The sequence below is a fragment of the Protopterus annectens genome, chromosome 12.part0, assembly GCF_019279795.1.
Source record: "Protopterus annectens isolate FY-2018-M chromosome 12.part0, PAN1.0, whole genome shotgun sequence".
Lineage (NCBI taxonomy): Eukaryota > Metazoa > Chordata > Ceratodontiformes > Protopteridae > Protopterus > Protopterus annectens.
In genome coordinates, this window is record NC_056746.1 from 165,316,919 (window position 1) to 165,330,313 (window position 13,395).

A 13,395-nucleotide genomic window follows, 5' to 3' on the forward strand; every position below is an offset into this window, starting at 1 on the left:
TAACCTGGTAGTGCTGGGGTGGCTCTCGGGAGCCTTGAACCAGGTTTCTGTTAATTACCTAATTCTTAGCTGTAGCACTGACCTTGAAGAGCACTTGATGTTCAAAGTATGTCCCACACTTTGATCTAATCAGCAATCTGCATTGCTAGTAGGATTTCATCTGCAAAAGCCTGTCTATGTAGATGTTACCCAGACCATTCTTATTTTATCCAACTAAAAATCTTGAAAATTGAACTTTTTCTACATGACCCCTACCTGGACAATATATTTAGGCCAATAGATTGGTCATATTAGTAAAATCTTTTCAGTTTTTCTCTTACTGTTGGTGTACAGGGTCTTTTTGTTTTCCTCCCATAGAAGCTATTGTATTCCCTCACTACTGTCATCCTATTTTCATGCAGTTACAAAAACTTAATTTTCTTTATAAAGATTTATGAATGTCCAGTAACCTTAATATAGGAACAAATATAACATTTACATATCCCTTTCATAATTTCTAGATATTTACAACACCCCCGTTAAAGATTGGAAATTTAAATGTCTCCCTCTGCACACAAGTTATGAAACTTGATCCGCTACTTTGTCACATTTTATTTTATTTTATTTTATTTACTTATGACACATAGGACAGTGCTTTTTAGTGACCCTTTCTACTTTTCAGCAGTTAGTTGCATACATTCTAATGAAGCATACAGTCCTGCTGGTCCACTTTTTCTTTATTACCAGTATCCCCTCAGATATCATTCCATTTCACTGTTGCAGTATTTCATTACAGTAGCGTTGTCGCCTCAGAGTAAGCCGTTGTCCTGTTTGATTCTCAGCTAGAGTGTCTTCTGTGTGGAGACCTGCGTGAATGGGCGTACCTTTGTTGAAGGTTGTGCATCAGGGCTGGCAACTCGGCACGTAAAAATCTACTGCCAGTCATTAGCGGACCGGAGTTCCGCTGTGGCGACCCCTAACCGGGAAAAGCCGAAAGACACAACAACAAGGGAATCCCCTGTCAAGGGTAGCCTGATGTCTGACCACTGTACCAAAGCCTTAGGTTGCTTTAAGGTATGCTCTGCGTCTCACACATGCTCCCCAAGTAAAGCACAGGGCATAAACGTGATGTCCAGAATTACCATCCTCAGAACGTCTTTGCCCCCTGTCCGAACCACATCTTTTGATTGTTTATCTGCGTGCCTGCTTCATTTGCTTGTTCACCAAGCCGTTTCAAATAAGTGCCCCATTGGGGTTTTTGCTATATTTTTTTCTTGTGTGTTGCTTGTGGGGTTCATGTCATCCAAAAGCCAGTGTGGGAGACAGATTCCCCGTAAAGACTGTGACAGGTAGTGCTTGTTTTACCTCAGCGCTTCCTACAACCATATGTCCTGTTCTGTTTGTCATGCTTTCATTCCAAAGACTCTCCATAGTCTTTCTTCTCTGGCCTTGTACTTGGAGAACCAGAATCTTAAGTTTTTAGAGAAAGGCACCATAGAAGAAAATTCCCTGTCAGAGGGTCAACCGTCCATGAAGAAAAAGGCTAAGAAATCCAAGTCTGATTCTTCTGCTGTGCTTCCTCCATGGAATGTCTCTTCTGAGGCTTGTGAAAGCCTGGAGGATTGCCCAGCTCTGATGTTGGATTCCTCTGCCTCTACTGGTATGGAAGCCGGCATGGATCCAGCCTCTTGCATGTCCCTGCACGCGTTGGCAGACATCTGCTTCAGACATTCAGGGAGAACTACTGCTGATTATTTCTGAAGGGTCTAGTGGTGTTTATCGGATTCTGGTTAGAGAGGAAGTTCGACTACAGTTATTGAGTGCTGTTTGGGGTCTGAGCCTTCTACATTTTACATGGTGGACATCTCTTAAAAAGAAACAAAAAAACAAAGCATGTTTCTCTGGCTGCTAAGGACTCTGAGTGAATGGCAGAATTTCACTTGGGGATTGTTTAATGTCCTTATGGCTTTGAAACCTCCTTGGGGAGTTTCTGTTCCTGCCCCCCCCCCCCCCAAATGCTATACTCCTCTTAAAAGACCAGGGAACAGGATTCCTCTGAGGAGGTGGATTCAGATGAAGAATCTCTTGCTTATTCATCTCAGATTCCCTCTCCTTTAGACTATTGGTCTGAGGAAGAGGAGTCCACAAGTCCTGGCACTCCTTTTGAGGAGATTCCTTTGGAGATGCAATCTGGAGTTCTTTAAATGGGATTGTGCTCAGGTTTCTGAGGTTCAGAAAATGTACTATGATTTTTGCCAAATTGACTCTCCTAGACCTTCTGCTGTTCTTCCTGTGTTGGCTGCTTTGTTTGGATGCCTTTTCTACTGTGTTTAAGGCTCCAGATTCCCTGCCTCTGGGCCACCACAAAACCTGATAGGTTTTAAAGGGTGCTTGAGGACTGCAAATTTCTCTATAGGTGTCCTGCTGTGATCCTCTCTGGTGTCTGTCATCTCACAGGCCATCTCAGTTGTTGCCTTCACCTAAGTTACTTCCTTCTGATAGACAGCAGAACTATGGAAAGGCTAGGTAAGAAGGTTTATACTTCTGCTACCTTGACTTTTAGGGCTATTGATTTATCAGACCCATGTGTTCAGGTATATTTTGGCTGCTCTTTGGCTTGTCGGGTAATTTTGAATCTCTCTGACTCTCTGAAGGGAAGAAATATTTCCTTGCTAGGGACCTCTTCCTAGTTGGCTTGTCATTCTAGTAAGTGTAGCTATGATGCAGCAGATGCTTCGTCTAGAGCTGATGTTTTCGGTTCTGTGCTGAGGAGCTATTCCTAGCTTTGGCTTCAACTTTTGCCTGATGATATTAAGACTAAGTTGATGGATGCTCCTCTAGACAACAAATACTTGTTTGGTGAAGCTGCTGCTGATTCAAGTCTCTTTAGGATAAGAGCAAGGCTTTGCAGGAACTTAAACATGTTTTTGTTTCTCTTGTGCTTAAATTTCAGAGAAATTACCCTAGTAAGCTGGCCTTTGTAATTGGGCAATCTCGCTCTCCCCAAGGGTAAAAAAAAAAAAAAAAAAAAAAGGTGAGAAGCGGGCTTTTCATGCTAAAGCTACCCAGATTACTGTGACTTAGAAGCCCCTTTTCCTAACAAACCAGGTGCTGTCTGACTATCCTGTTCTTTTCAGCCACATTACTTTCTCTTAGACTTTCCATGTCCCTTCCTGACTGGCTAAAGGTTACTCAGGATTCATGGGTTCTGTCCATTATCGACATATGGCATTTCATGGTCTGGAAATCTCTTCCCCCTTTTATCGGCATTTCATGGCCTTCTTTCCAGGGATACGTCAGGATCTTTGATTCGGAACTCTTCAGGAAGTTCATTTCCCAGTGGGTGAAGGTGTTCTACTCCAGAATGGTTTTGGTTCCCAAGAAAGAGTGCACTTTGAAACCTATTCTCACCTAAACACCTTTCTGAAGGTCCCTTCTTTTTGAATGTTTTCCCTTCAGACCTTGTTCCATGTGCTGCTTTCTCAGGCCTATCTAGTGTCTCTGGACCTCAAGGATGCTTGCCTTCATATCCCTAGTCATCCCCTTTTCAGGAAGTTCTTATGTTTCTGTTGCTTCCTGGCATTTTCAGTTCTCTGCTTTGCCCTTTGGCCTTTCTACTACCCCAAGGGTATTCACCAAATGCCTTGTTCCTGTGATTGCTTTTTGCAGGCTTGGGGGAGATCCACTTTTTTTCCCTACTTGGAAGACGACCTGTTTCAGACATCCTCTCCAGAGATATTGCTGCAAATATTTCATTTTGCCATCTCCCTTCTGCAGAGGCTGGGGTTCACTGTAAATGTGAAGTCCTTTCAGACTCCTTCACAGGCGCCAAATCTTATTTCTTTCATCTTCTTGGTCATTATCTCTTTCAGTTAACAGACAGGGAATTTGAGAGTTCTGGGATTCATGGCCTCCACCATTCCTATGCTCCTGTTTCCCAAACTCCATACGAGAAAACTTCAGTGGTTTCTAAAGGTAGTTTGGCTTCAGCATTCTCATCCCATCAATTTTCCATGACTCAAGCTAGAACTTCAGTGCTGGATTCAGCAATTGACTCTGAATCCAGTGCTCCCTTTTTCAATCTCCTCTTCCCTCTCAGGAGTTGTTCAGACACTTCATATGTGGGATGGAGAGCAACCTTTGGTTCCCTAAAGGTGCAGAGAGTCTGGTCACCCAATCAGCAAAAGGACCCCATCAACATTAAAGAAATGAGAGCTCTTCTGCTGGCTTTTCAGGCCTTTCATCCTTTTTTTTCTCCCCTCAAGTGTTTTTTACAGACAGTACCACAGTGATGTGGTATGTTAACAAACAGTGGGGGGGGGGACAAGATCTTATCTGCTTTGATGGTTGCACTCCTAGTGTGGGAACTAGCTATCCAGTATCAAGTGACACTTCAGTTTACATTCCCTCAGGTCAAAACATTGTGGCAGACTTTTTGAACAGGTCCATAACTCAGGCCTCCGAATTGATGCTTCACGGGGATGTGTTTCTGGACATGATTCATTTTGAGGAGTAACCCACTGGTGGACATTTTTGCCTCCCCTGTTGACAGACAACTTCCTCTCCTTTGTGTCAGAGTCCCAGATCCACTGGTTTGGAAGGTGGATGTCCTTTCTCTTTCTTGGAATGGGATGCTTCTTTATGCTTTTCCTCTCTTTCACCTTATTCGAAAGGTCCTGTTCAAAATACAACAGGATGTTCCCAAAATCTTGTTGGTGACTTCCTTTTGGCTGAGACAGCATTGGTTCCCTCTTCTACATTTAGCCAAGGGCAATCATCACAAGTTACCTTACAGGGTGGATCTTCTCACATAGGGCAAGGAATCCCTCATCCACCCACACCTGTCCACTCAGCTGACACTGTGGGTGATAGGATTTTAATTCCACATAGACACCTTTTTTCTGAGGACATGCTTAGGGTCTTGCAGGAGGCCAGGAAACCCTCTACTAGAAAATCCTACTTATCCAAATGGAAGAGGTTTTCAATTTGGTGTGTCTTGTAACCTGAGTCCACTTTCTGTGGATGTTCCTTTGGTTCTGTCTTGGTCTGTGTGAACTGCTCAATACTGGGTTGGCTTATTTTTCTGTTAAGGCCCATTTATCAGCTATCTCTGCTTGTCTGCCTTTATCACCTCTTTAGCTTCTAGATTTGAAGCTAAACCGTTTATTTAAGCCATCCTTCATATTAAGCCTCCTAGGAAGCCTGGCTCTCCTCCCTGGGATCTTAATTTTGTTTTAGATAAAAATGACCCAGGCTGTTTTTGAGCCTGCTGCTTCAACTTCTTACAGCATTGTTCATGGAAGACTGCACTTTGTTACGCCCTTACTTCTGCCAGATGGGTGCTACAAGCCCTTATGACTTTCCCTCCTTTTTTAGTGTTCCATAAGAGAACAGTGTCCCTTGTTGATAATTCTTTCATTCATCTAAGGTGCTGAATGAGTTGTAACTCAGTCTATTTGCCCAGTTTCATCTCTTCTCTACCATCAGTCAGTGAAAGGGGTGCTGCACACACTGGATGTGCATAGACAACTCTGATATTTTTTTGGATAAAATTAGAACTTTTACTGATCAGCCCTTTTTTCCTTTCATCCTAGGTCTTTAGGATTGGCTGTGTCCAAGCAAAGTATTTCTTCTTGGATTTCTAAAGCCATTTCTTTTTGTTCCTTTCATGGCAAGAGCCGTCTTATTCTGTTGAGGCTTGTTCTACTAGAGCTGTTGCTGCTTCTGGTGTCTTTCAAGGGTTTGGATACTAATTCTTTTCTTGAGGCAGCTACCTGGACTTCTATGCATACGTTTACCAAGCACTATAAGTTGGTTGGAATTTCCAGTGCTATAGCTGGTTTTGCTAAGACCATCCTTCATGGATTTCTAGAGCTCTGCTGGTCCTTCCTCCTCCCTTTCTTCTTCCTGAGCTTTTGCACTCTCCCTATTGTAGTAAATTCTGCAACAGTGAAATCGAAGGACATAGTACAGTTGGGTAAGCTCTTACCATAACAGTAAATGTCGTTCTCTTCACTGTTGTAGTATTCACTCCCTCCCTCGTCTCCTTGGTCCGTTTCTCTTCTGGATGTATTGGTTACTTCCCTTCTGCTTAGACTGGTGTTTCTACTGGGGCTGTGATTTCTGAGGATGGTATGTCAGGATGTCCCCTTTTATGCCCTGCGCTTTAAACAGGACGCATATGTTTGCTGTACAGTATGCCTTAAAGCAACCTAAGGCTTTGGTATATTGAGCGGACATGGACTACCCGTGGAAAGGGGATTCACTATTGCAATGGATACTGCAACAGTGGAGGAGGAGGACATTTACTGCTATGGTAAGATCTTGCACTGTATTTTTCCTGTTCCCATGCTTAAAATCATATAAAACCTTGCTTAAATGGTGTTCCTTATCCCACTGCTTAAACTACTGTGACCGCCTTCATTTTCTCAGTGAAATAACTTTTTGGCATGGTATTCCTCATTACCCCTAACAACCATTTCACAATATTGCAGCCATATGGTGAGTGTGGCAGCTGTCAAATTTCAAATTGTTTCCGGCTACAGATTTGGTTTTACTGTAGAGTAGGTTGTCATTCTTATTATAAAAAATAAGTCTAGGAAGAGAATCTTGGCTCTGTGGCACAGAGGGATGAGCCTTGACTGTGACCTGGCAACTAGGGTTCATTTAGCAGCTCTGGAAAAGTGGAGCATGGAGTTTGTGTATACACATTGAGATCACTGCCCATGTTGTTGGAGAGGGCAGGGCTTATTGGAGGCAGCATAGCTTGTAGAAGTGAGGGGCTGTGCTTTGTGAATAGTCCATTGCTTGTCCCTTCTCTGGTGGGCCAGGGAGAAAAATGAAAAAAAAAAAAAAAGTGGACCACACTGACATCTGTCTGGATTATGACCTCTCTCCCTCTCTGATGGCTCTTGCCCAGTGAAGGGAATGGATGGGCTGATGGTCAGCAGGCAGTGGGGGGACAAAGTCACAATCAAAACACAACTGAACTACTGCTTTATCTTTTATGAAAGCATTAATAGAAAGCATTAATAGAAACTACCTATTTTTTTTTCTTCCCCCACCCTTTATCAAAAGCAACTACCAGTGCTTCTTCTATACACTTTCACATATTTCTTAAATAGCTTTACAGTGAAATACTTAAAAGGTTCTTGTAGAGTTTACAAGGCAAAGTCAGTCTGTGAACCATAGTCATCTTGCCAAGACCCTCTCTAATAGTACATATCCTTTTTTCCAGTAGAGCAAAACAAGTCAGGCCTGGGATGAATTTACGGGCATCCGTCCAAATTATCAGTATTTGCTTTAAAGGAAGGGAGGATAATCACTCTGTAACTGAAGATTATTCTAGACACAAGTAAAACATTACGTAATAAATGTTCTTTTTTTGTTTGTTGATGGAGATTCAGGTGGTCTTTAATTCGGCTGTTTGTGGAGCCATCGTTTGTTTTTGTTTGTAAGATGGAGGAAATCAAGGAGGGTTGGATCCTTAACATGCAGTTCTAGATATAAATTCAGGGTTCAGGAGTCCATTTGAGGCAGAGGTTAGGAACAGAACGTTAAGCCTGCCTTTGTAGCTGAGGGTCTTTAGCCTAGTATTTCTAGATAGGCAACTTTTGAGGTCTTTCTAGCTGCATGATGTGTTTAGATAGGTACATGCTAAAAGGGGAATTGTATTCTATAATTTTGTCTCACCTGAGCTGAATATAATGGAACAATGACTACTGTTTTCTGTGTAAAATACCTGTTGTTAGTTGATTTAGATGCAGCTCTTGTCTACTATTGCTGCATAGTAGTCAAAGGATAGGGAGATGGCAATGAAGGGGGTCTATATTAGATGCACAAAAAGACTTTAGCGTGAGCGCTCACATGAGCGAAAATGCCCTGATTAGAAACTGTGATTGTGGGGTCGTGTTACAGTGAGGAGTGGGATATTTGCCCTTTCCTCACTGTAGTGTGACTTCTGAGTTAGAATATATATTTAGCGGGGGGGGGGGGCGCAGCCCCTCACAATAGCAACTTCGATTACCGGCATTTTCGCTCATGTGAGCGTTCGTGGTAAAGTCTTTTCAGTTTTATAATATAGACCCCATTGAAGTACTGAGATTTCTGGCGATCGTATTAGTCTGAAGTGGGAGACTGGTAAACAAATCTTAAAGGCATACAATAAAGACAAAGTGAGAATGCTGCACTTTTTTGCATTTAATTTAAGCCTGTTTTAATGTGTCATTAATTTATAAGGTTTAGACCTTCCTGTGTTAACACAGTATCTAATGCTGCATGAACCTTGCAGTCATTGGCAAATTTATTCTAGCCATATGTGTGGGTTAGTCTTTTGGAGATTCTTTCTTTAAGTAGATGCTGCTGGTATGGTGTTTTGAGCTGCATGGCCGCTGTCTATAGCTTTAGTGACCCCCCCCCCCAAATAATTTACTAATTTTAAGTAGATGTTGCATTCTTAGGGCAGCAGTATGTTGTTGCAGGTTTAGAGCAATGAGGTTTTTGTACTGGAGCTTAAGAAATCATATAAATTAGTTAATTCATAGGAAGTTACTAGGCTATTGGCCCTGAAGCCCTTACAAGCCTAGCCAAGAATTTAGCCCATGTTCCTACAAGTCATTACCTGATGCTTCTGTCTAGCAGGGACACAGGTGGAATCCCAGGGGGGGTACTCTCTGCTCCCTATCCAGTTATCTTAGGTTGCACTTAAAACGGATTAATGAGGTACTCTGCTTGATGTGAAGAGGAAGTTTATTCCAGAGAAAGGGGGGTCTCTGGGGCACAAATCTGTCCTGCCAACAAGTCCTATTGATGATATAGACCAGGTTAAGGTTGCACGTGCAGGTTACTTGAGTGGAGCATGACTTGTGCATATGTAGCAGTCACATCAGGTTGGGGTCTGAGGTTGCTTTATATGCCAGACAGAGGTCACCACTGAGGAGTGTGTAAAAAAACTGCGTTGAAGGACAGGGCTTGTAGCCTATATGTGTAGGGTAGATGTTTGAGGCCCTTGATCCTCCTGGTGAGGAACCTACTGTGGTCTCTCCAGCTGCTGTATGTGTTTTGTGAGGTTCATGCCAAAAGGGGTATTGTACTCAATGGGTATTGCAAGGGAAGAGTGCAAGGATGTTATGACCTCCTTGTCCTTGGATAAGATACCCTTGCTAATGCTGTAAATACTATCTTGTTTGAATTGAAGAAAATGGGTCAGCTTTGTAAATATCCTCTTTTAAATGTGAAATACAGTTGCTAACGTCAGCCATATACTATTCAGTGTAATGCTGGCCTTCATCTGTTGTGTAACTGTTATTTTATTTACGTGATGTAATTGCAATGCTGGCTCTGATTTGCTGTTGGTGTAATTCTTTCTTTCTTGCCTGTTTGGCCTGGGTCATGCCTGAAAAGGTTCTTAAGATCTATGTAACTTTATCCTATTAACAAAAAAATAAATATAGTAACTCTGCAAGACTTTGTACATTGGGCTGGTTAGACTGAGGGGTTTATAGTTCTTGGGCACTACTATTATATTGTCATATCTAGCAAGATCCAAACACCGATCAGTAACCTTTTAAACCTATCACAGTAAACACATCTGAATTTGAGGACTTTTAAAACTGTTTGAGCTGTCAAAATTCAACTGCAAGATTTCCAGCCCCCAGGTAACCTCTATCTGTGAATTACACTAATGAATTTTGCTTCCAGCTAAAGTAGCATAAACCATGTGGTCCTTGTCAGAACCAGTATATATTGCTGAACATAAAAAATAAACAACCTTGGTAAAATGTCAGTATCAATAAACTCTATATAAAAAAAAAAAAAAAAAAAAACAAAACCTGTGGCATATAATAAATTTAAAATGTTCCTACATTAAAGACTTTATCAAAAGGATCAGCAAAAATCTGAAAGTTATATAGGTTGAAGTGGGACAGGAGTTAATCATACTATTTTCTTTACTTCAGACTTTTGAGAAATAATCACACGTGGCAGTGCTCTGAATTAAGTCATAACTCTGTTACCCATTTTTAAATTTAAAGCTGTTGCTGATATATTTTCAGATGAATTTGGTACAGACCTCACTAGGGATAGCAGCACTCTGTGATCAGCTGCAGTTTATCCTAAAAATGCCACACACTTAGCTGGGGTAAAAGGATACATTTGAAAGGTTATTCCAACTGTTCTGAAAGGATGGAAAGTGGACTTTGTGCTTCCTTTGGTATGTCTTTTGGATTGCATATGCATTCTTTGTGGCAGGATTCCTGCTGTGAATCAGGCACTGAAATTAGCCATAAGCAGTAGGGTTTGGTACATATTGGAAAACTCTCCCAAAGCAGAAGCATAGGGTGGAGTGGCACCAGTTAATTCTCTGGCTTGATGGCATTTTGGGATCCATACTGAAATATAGATGGTTCTGGTACGGTATGGTGATGCCAGACTCTTTGGCCATAAGGATGAGGACTCCCTCCCACAGCAATCCGCATTAGCAGGGGCACAGACTACTCTGTGGTTCTCTTGAGGAAAGCTACCTCTGTTCAGTTCACTCTCTGGTGCAACTAGTGCCCTCTGCTTCCAAAAATGAATGGGCTTGAGAGGTGTAAGAGAAGCTTGATGGCTGATAGATATGAAGGGTAAAAACAAGGTAGGCAACATCAAAAACAGTGCATGTGAAACCCCCCTGAGTTGTCCTACAGAAGATTTGGATGTCATCCCATAGTAGCTCACGTTTTGATATACTTCCACATTATTCTGCATAAAGGAGGTTTGTCCAGTTCCTTAGACCTTTCTCCACAGCAGAGACTGCAGAAGACTTGCAGAGGTTTGCCCTGCAGTCGTTCTGGATGGCTCCCACACTGCTAGAGCCCTTTAAATATGCCACCAGTATGAAATGGGAAGTCCCAGACTCGTTTGCTAAGAAAAGCCTCAAACCTATATAAGTCTCATTGCTTGACAGAGACTTCCAAGTTGGAGCCAGTTCTTTTGGTAGTAGCCATGTGGAGGATTCTTGCACTTCAGATCCTTGGTGTCCATCGATCTGACAAATTATCCCTGGCAGTGGTAGTGGACAGTAATAGAAAGCATGTGATAATGTCCACCCATCTCTCTCCAGGCACTAAGCAATCTGATATTTGTGGTGCTTTTTCTGGTGGATTCAGCCTAGTAAAATAGAGGAGAATTTACTGGATGGGTCACTAAAGGAAAAGCTAAAGTAGCAGACCACTGTTATCTCTGATATTACCCTTATTTTATATTCCATGGACTGTGCAATGTGGCAGGAGGTGGGGCCAAAGCAGCAAGATCTGATGTTGGATTAATTCTTCTGATAGCAGACTTAAGGAGGAGGCAAAAATTATGAGTCCACTCTTGTTTGGTGATACAAAGAAGTAAAAACACACAGAGGAGGAGAATGGCAAAACTAACTGCCCTTGGTGTGTCAGGTTTCATTCTGCTCAGTGTTCATAGAACAAGATGCAGATGAGTAAGTGCCATATGTGATTTTTGGCATGGTCACCACAACACTAAATGCCCAAAGTAAGGGGTCTTTACAATTTATAGGAGACTTTGGACAGCTGTATGGTATAAAGCAGCAATAGTGAAGCCTTCCTTGCCCCCCCCTTTATTTTTATTAACATCTTTATTGAATTATCACTTAAGACATAGAAAAACATTATTTTATATAAAAGAAAACAAACTATATTAAATTGTTCCCAGTTAAAAACATCCATTGCATATTTTTTGTATATGGTTGTCATTAGTCCAACATTATGCAAGTTGCTCAATATCCTGCTTCCCTTAAATCTCACTCCTCCTTGAAAACCTTATTGTGTGTATTGTTCCTACAATTTTTGGAATTTTCTCCTTCCCTTTTCTGAAGATCCCACTTCCAGTTTTTATCTTCATTAAAGTACTCAGTACTTCAAATGCAGTTAGTTATGCAAACAGTTCCAAAATCCTAAAATCTTCTAGAGTGTTTCATACTTGGGAGCCATACATGTGTGCTTTTGCTGTTCCTTGTTTATTGCTTATCTATTATCTAATCTTTTCTAACCTCCCTGATTCTTTTAGTTTATTGTGCAATGTTTTATATGCCCTACACCCTACTAATTATCCCTTTTAACTGCAGCTTCTGTTCTAGATTCAACTAAAAACTCCATTATATCTGCTTTCCCTTTCGGGGGCTGATATGTCTAGCATGCAGTCCAAATGTAGTCTTCGCTTCTTCCAAATTTTCACCTTTCTGTCACTAATTATTTGCTCCCAATACCTTTGTTCCTTTACCAGTTCTCTCCAGTAAATTTCAATCTCCTGTTGCCTATTATGTATACCTCCTAATTGTAGTATTCTCCATCAGTAAAATCTCTTTCCATTTTTGTGTTGGCTTAGTTCTTAGAATACGTTGTTACTTTATGAATGTAATATTCTGTATGGCTGTTATTCCACCTCCTTAAGGATCTGCATCCAAAATCTCTTTCTTAATCCCCCCATCATCCCTTTCCAGTTTGAATTGTAGCTTTCTGCTTGTGTTGTGTATATGAGCCTTAACTGTGTATCTCTAAAATATCCTTTGAAATCTAGTAATCTTAAGTCACCTTGTTCTGTTGGAAGGATAAACTTATTCCACTTGATCCTTGTCCTCTTTCCCTCCTAGATAAATTCCTTAAACTCTCCAATTATGGTCCACAACATCTCCTCTGGTTGATAAGACTGGTCTCAGTCTGGTCCCCTCATTAATTTAAAATAACACCTAATATTGAATTTTTTTTAATCACTTATGACATATAAATGAAAACAAAACATATTAATATATTTTCAGTTGAAAATGTTCTAGAGTCCTTGTTAGTCAAACAGTACATGGCTCATTCAATTCCTCCTTCCCTTAAACCTCGTTCCTCCTCAAAAACATTATTCCACAATTCCCATTTTTCTATGCAGTTTGCTCCTACCCTTTCTAAAGATCCCACTTCAGTTCTTTTATCTGTGTTACTGTATTCAGTACTACTAGTACAATTGATTTAGACTTTGATTTTCATTTTCTAGTTATTGCTTTTTTGACAGCTACCAGAATTAAACTAGCAAGGCCTTACTGTGTCTAGACAATTTCTATTCTGTATCACAGCTCAAAAATGTTTCCCAGACGGGTCCTTTCTTGAAGTTGGGGGTGGGAGGGGCTTTTCACTTTTTACCTATTTACTTGAATGAAGAGCAGCAAAGACAGAGCTGGATAAAGGAAGTAATATCCAGAGGCTGCACCATACCCGTTGTTATAAATTCCAGCATTCCCTACACTTCACTTGGCATGGCAATGTCCCATTCCATAGGAAACAAAGCAGTATGGAAGGAGGTAATATTTCTCTTTCCAGAGACCTTACAAGAACATAGAGGCTTGGGGTATTCTAGATTCTTTTTGGTGCTAAGCAATTGTAA

The 13,395-nt window shown here is 41.2% G+C and overlaps 1 protein-coding gene across 5 annotated transcripts in view; it reads left to right on the forward strand.

Annotated features, from left to right (window-relative positions):
- TSC2 (TSC complex subunit 2) overlaps window positions 1–13,395 on the forward strand; it is a 3,048,576-nt gene that overhangs the window by 38,368 nt on the left and 2,996,813 nt on the right. The gene's annotated exons all lie outside the window — the stretch shown is intronic.